The following is a 6,267-nucleotide window of genomic DNA, read 5'->3' as shown; positions in this document are numbered from 1 at the left end:
GGCTGAGGCCGTTGAGCTCAGAGGTTTGAGACCAGCCTTGACAGCATAGAGAGACCCCATCTCTATTAAAAATACAAAAGTTAGCCAGGTGTGGTCATGTGCCTACAGTACCAGCTACTTGGGAGGCTGAGGCAGGAGGATCGCTTGAACCTGGGAAGTCGAGGTTGCAGTAAGTCAAGATGGTGCCACTGCACAGCACTTGAGCTTGGGCAACAGAGTGAGAGTCTGTCTCAAAAAAAAAAAAAATTCTTAAAAGCATGAGCTTTCTCCTCTAAATTCATCCCTGTTGTTAAGGCTTTAAGACCAGATCTTTATAAAAGACCCCGCCCCTCGTTCCCAGCCCATCAACTGGACCTTTCCTCTTATGGCTTTGCCAAGAGCAGAAATTACTATTCTCCTCTATCCTGCCAAGCTTGTCTGTTTCTTTATTTGAGCTAGTGTTATGGTTTTTTATAGGATGTGAACACTGTTATTCAGATTTGCTTCTGTCCACATGTTCCCTGGCTGTTCCAGGCCTGTGATAGAAGTCTTTTCCCAATTGCTAGCCAGTAGAGAAGGCAGTGATACCAGCTATAGGCTGAATTAAAGCAGAGCAGGAAATCTGGCTTTGGCTCTTGCCCTTAGGACCTCCTATGTCATGAGGTGGCAAAGGATGTACCATTAAGTATCACCCAGAGACTAGGATAAGGCATTCTTGAATCTCAATTCCTCTGCCTTCATTTTACACCAGACTTTACAGTGTTTCCCAATTAGTGATGCTTCCCAGACTTAATAATTTGATCATCGCAATTTTTGCCATATCCTATCACCCTTACTTGTGTTTACTTAAATTTTCTTTAAATTAGTGACATCCTAGCTTAAATATATTACTTTAAAGGGTTACTTTATATTGCTACCATTAATGGGAGGACAATATCACTATTTGTGTGTCATCCTTGCACAGGGGCCATGCTAATCTTCTCTGTATCATTCCAATTTTAGTATTTGTGACGCCAAAGTGAGCATGACAGTATCGCTATTAATGGAAGATAATCTCAAAACTAAATACAATGGCAAAACAATAACTATTAAATTCTTTTCCAAAAACAAGTATTGGAAATTAAGAAGCCTGTAGTTTACTTCTAACAATTATATAAACTATCGCATAAACTATAGAATAGTATGAAAGCAATATAATTTTCTGTGCCATAATTTCCCCCATTTTAAAATGTTTTTTTTTTTTTTTTTTTTTTTTTCCTGTCTCCCAGGCTGGAGTGCAGCCCGTGATCTCAGCTGACTGCAACCTCCGCCTCCCTGGTTCCAGGGATTCTTGTGCCTCAGCCTCCTGAGTATCTTGGGACTACAGGTGCCACCACCATGCCTGGATGATTTTTCTATTTTTACTAGAGACGGGGTTTCACCATATTGGCTAAGCTGGTCTCGAACTCCTGACCTCAAGTGACCAACCCACCTCGGCTTACTAACATACTGGGATTACAGGCGTGAGTCACCATGCCTGGCTCTTAAAATGGTTTTAAACTGTTTACTTATGTTCATTACAGTCCATTATCTGTGAGGAAAAGAGAGACTTTCATGTCAATTGCAGGAAGTAACTGGAAAGTATAGGGCATTAGATTGTGGCATGAAGGATCTAATAGAAGTTAGAAACTACAAATAAAGAAAATGAGTGGTATAATACAGAGCTGAGATTAGAATGCATCAAGTTTGACAAAATTTCTCCTCTTGGATATGACTAGAAAGTTTGGTGAGCCCTACTTGCAGATTTTGAGTCTTAAGATGGGTGAAGAAAAGCAAAAAACATGGTAAGATCTTCAAACAAGGGGCTTAGAAAATTATAAGTTGGGGGGGAGGAAATGATCACAGTAGCAGGGAGATTAAGAATGGAAGAAAAAAGAATGATAAATGTTCCTAGTGGTAAGAATTTCAAGACCTGATTCCTAAGCTAAATTCTACTTCTGATGATCATTCTGGATTAATCCATTGACTTTGGAAACATACATGCCATCCTGAAAGGTTCCTTTTACCTTTTTATGGGTTTATAAAATACTGCATGGGTCTAGGCATGGTGGCTCACACCTGTAATCCCAGCACTTTGGGAGGCTGAGGCAAGCGGATCACTTGAGGTCAGGAGTTTGAGACCAGCCTGGCCAACATGGTGAAACCCTGTCTCCACTGAGAAAACACAAGAATTAGCCAGGGGTGGTGGCAGGCGCCTGTAATCCCAGCTACTCTGGAGGCTGAGGCAGGAGAATTGTTTGAATCCAGGAGGCAGAGGTTGCAGTGGGCCGAGATCTTGCCACTGCATGCCAGCCTGGGTGACAGAGTGAGATCGTGTCTCAATAAATAAATAAATAAATAAATCAAATAAAAAATACTGCATGGGTTACTTAGGTGGTAGCTATACTCATGGGTATTATTCGTTACTGGATGAGCAAAGAAGGGCCCAGCAGTCTCTTAGGAAAAGTATGTGAATGATGGAACCATTGTAACAATAATTTTATTATTCAAGAAAATTCAAATAAATCATCTATTGCCCAAATATAGGGATTATGTGATGAGAGTCCTGATCCACTGAGAATGATGATCAGAGACATCCTTTCAGTTTTTCAGCTGCCAAAAGTGAAGAGTATAGCTTGACTTAGGATGAGGCAAGTTGTGATTTATTTTGGAAGAAATATATGGAGCAAAAATAAAAATTTATGGTTAGATATTATAGTAATTCTATTAATTGGGCTGAGAATAAGGAATGTTTACCAATAATTGAAACAAAGCCTGCAAAGCTGACTGAGTAGTAATAGAAAAAAGATAGAAAGGGTTTTTAAATAAGTTGAACAAGATCTGGGGTGTGAATAGTTGTGACAATAATAATGTGGCAAGAATAGGCATAACAAACCATCAACATTGAACTCTTTATTACAGAAAAATGCTGCTGCAAATATGTTCAGTAGTTACATACATCCATTAAGTGTGGATCTAGGGAACAATTAAATATTTTTTACCTTAGGATTAAATAACTTCCTAAAGTGCCAAATGGGAGTTCAAAAACTTTTGTGTGGTTAACATTTTTTTTTGAATTCTATAGAAAAGGAAGAGTAAAAAACAAAATAAATTTTGGCTGGGCATAGTAGCTCCCGCCTGTAATCCCAGCACTTTCGGAGGCCAAAGTAGGAGGATTGCTTGAGCCCAGAAGTTAGAGACCAGCCTGTACAAGATGGTGAGACCCTGTCTCTACAAAAAGAAAAAGAAAAAAATTAGCCAGGTGTGGTGGTGTGTGACTATAGTCCCAGCTACTCTGGAGGCTGTGAGGCAGGAGGTTCACTGGAGCTTAGGAGTTAGATGCTGCAGTGAGCTGTGATTGCAGCACTGCACTCCAGCCTGGGTGACAGAGCAAAACCTTTTCTCTAAACAAATAAATAAATTCATTTCTTTTCTTTTCTTTTCCTTTTCTTCTCCAAAGCAACAAAAAGCCGATTTTCCCCCACCGGTTTAGGTCTCATAGCTTTACATGTACTTGTAGGCTCACCTTATTTTGAAGGGGCAAAGAATCTCTGGGGCATGGGACTTTCAAAAGTATCTGCTTCTTAAGACTGAAAGATGGGACAAGAGTTTAGCAATTCTGGCTGATTGAGTTTAATCTTAAATTTAAAAATTTGAAAGATGGTTGTATCTTCCTGGCAGTATTCATTTGTCATGATTGGACTTTACCACTTCCACCTGGAGGCACAGTCTCAGGCCTTGAAAGTGCATTGATGTTGAGTAGGCTCCCAGTCACATATTACTGTAGCAAATTTGACTTGGTGAGAGTCAGCTTTCTCAAAAATATTGGGGTAAACATGGAGGCTCCTCATCTCTGAAAGTTTCCAGCCATTCAACAGTACCCACATGGTCTTAGAGGTATCTGATTCAAAGATAACGAGTTAAACTAGACAGAAAAAACTGGGATTGGGACAGAGAAGAAGATAATTGCCATCTTGTTGGGGACATACACAATTTTGCTCTTTCCTGAGTATGTTAGAAAGTGACCTACGAATGTTTCTTTTGTCCCTGAAAACTTCTGGATATTCTTAAGGAACAACCATACTTTCATTTAAGGAGTCTTTTGAGACTTATTTATTTATGAGACAGAGTTTCACTCTTGTTGCCCAGGCTGGAGTGCAGTGGCGCCATCTCGACCTACTGCGACCTCTGCCTCCAGAGTTCAAGCAATTCTTCTGCCTCATTCTCCTGAGTATCTGGGATTACAGGTGCATGCCACCATGTCCAGGTAATTTTTGTATTTTTAGTAGAGACAGGGTTTTACTATATTCAGCAGGCTGGTCTTGAATTCCTGACCTCAAGTAATCCACCTGTCTCAGCCTCTCAAAGTGCTGAGATTACAGGTGTGAGCCACCATGCCCAGCCGAGGCATATTTATTTTATCGAATTTAACATACATACTAAAAACTATGCAAATTGCAAGTGTGTAGTTTGATGACATTTTGCAAAACAAATAGGATGTAGTTCAAGAAACAGAAGAGTATTAGATTCATAGAAACCCCATTTGTGCTCTCATCCAGTTACTCCTTCACAAAAGTAACTACTCTCCTGACTTCTAGTACCATACCTTGGCTTTGTCTATGTTTAAATCTTACATAAACAGATTCATACAGTGTATACTTTCTTGTTTAGTTTCTTTTACTTAGCATTTTGTTGGTGAGATTCATTCATATTGTTGCATAGTTGTAGCCCACTCATTGCTCTGTAATATTACACTGTTTGAAATATACTACAATTTATTTATTCATTCTGCTGTTGGCATTTGGATCTTTTGCTGGACAGACTTGGCCCAGAAAACTGGCTTCCGGACTTTAAAGGAAAATTTCTAAAGGTTGGCTTTGATGTGATGTTGTTGGGGAAGGATAATACCACCTAATCAAGGGACTTACATGAAGAGTACATTGTTATCTAAGAAGGAATTCAGATTAGTATTAGAATTTGCTTCTGATGGCATGTGCCTTTAGTTTCAGCTACTCAGGAGGCTGAGATGGGAGGATCACCTGAGCCCAGTAGGTCGAAGCTGCAGTGAGTCATGAATGTGCCACTGTATTCCAGCCTGGGTGACAGAGTAAGACCCTGTCAAAAAAAAAAAAAAAGAAAGAAAAAAAAGAAAAAAAAAAAGAGAATTTGCTAAGACTTCTTTATCTAAGAGACAGTGAAGAAAATCATTCATACATTGGAATTCGGTTGAAGTCTTCCAAGCATAACCAAATATTCAACATTCCACACAAGTCTAAAGGTATTTAGATACTTTTTTCCCTTTTTTAAAGATGGGGGTCTTGCTTTGTTCCCCAGGCTGGAATGCAGTGGTGCGATCATCCTTCATTGCCACATGGAACTCCTGGGCTCAAGGGATCCTCCCACCTCAGCCTCCTGAGTAGTTGGGACTACAGGTATGTGCCACTGCATCTAGCTAATTTTTTAAAAAATGTTTTCTAGAGATAGAGTCTCACCATCTTGCCCAGGCTGGTCTCGAACTCCTTTGTTCAAGTGATCCTCCTGATTTGGCCTCCCAAAGTGCTGGGATTACACTTGTAAGCCACCATGCCTGGCCTCTATCTTTTCTTAAATGAGATTATATGTGCCCTGGAATTTTGTAAATTGTAGGACCCGTTAAACATCACCACTTCCCTGAAAAAGTCAGAGATTGTCACTATTTTTTTCTTCCTAAAAAGAATACCAAGATCTTTTCTAAGAAGATAAAGGCCTAACAACTCCTTATAATATACTTTTGTCATTACAGTTCGTTCCCAAGAGCCTGAGCTTTCAATATAAAAGCTTGCATGGGGGAGGGTTAGTTTCAGCACTGTGTAAAAGCTCCTTTTAATGCAGTTGTTGTGGCATAGTGGTTGATCATGGAGGAGCATGTGAGTGTGAGTTAGGAGAGCTATAACTGTACAACCTAAATGGGTATATCACTGTGACACTGGCAGTAATGTCCTCAACCATAATTACAATAGAAGAACCTCTGTAGGACTTTGAGAATATTATTGAACAGAGACTGAGTTTCTGCAAGAAGCACAGGCAGTTGAATACTGATTAGTCTCTCCCTTTCTTTCCATATTTGGCACTTGTAAGCAGGATTAAACTCTTCTTTTTATTAAACCCTTAGATTATTGAACAATCTGTAAGTGAGAAACCCTACAATTGGATTATTGACCCCTTCCTTCCTTCCTTCCTTCCTTCCTTCCTTCCTTCCTTCCTTCCTTCCTTCCTTCCTTCCTTCCCTCC

General features: G+C 39.8%; 1 non-coding gene across 1 annotated transcript; it reads right to left on the bottom strand.

The window, feature by feature from the left end:
• Window positions 1-897: 897 nt before the first annotated feature.
• Window positions 898-1,002, bottom strand: LOC115900508. The gene has a single exon (XR_004060192.1). It is a non-coding gene; the product is annotated as a U6 spliceosomal RNA (small nuclear RNA).
• Between the last annotated feature and the right edge of the window lie 5,265 nt (window positions 1,003-6,267).

The sequence above is a fragment of the Rhinopithecus roxellana genome, chromosome 11, assembly GCF_007565055.1.
Source record: "Rhinopithecus roxellana isolate Shanxi Qingling chromosome 11, ASM756505v1, whole genome shotgun sequence".
Classification (NCBI taxonomy): domain Eukaryota; kingdom Metazoa; phylum Chordata; class Mammalia; order Primates; family Cercopithecidae; genus Rhinopithecus; species Rhinopithecus roxellana.
The sequence above is the reverse complement of the archived record's forward strand: the minus strand, read 5'-3'. Positions and strand labels throughout refer to the sequence as shown.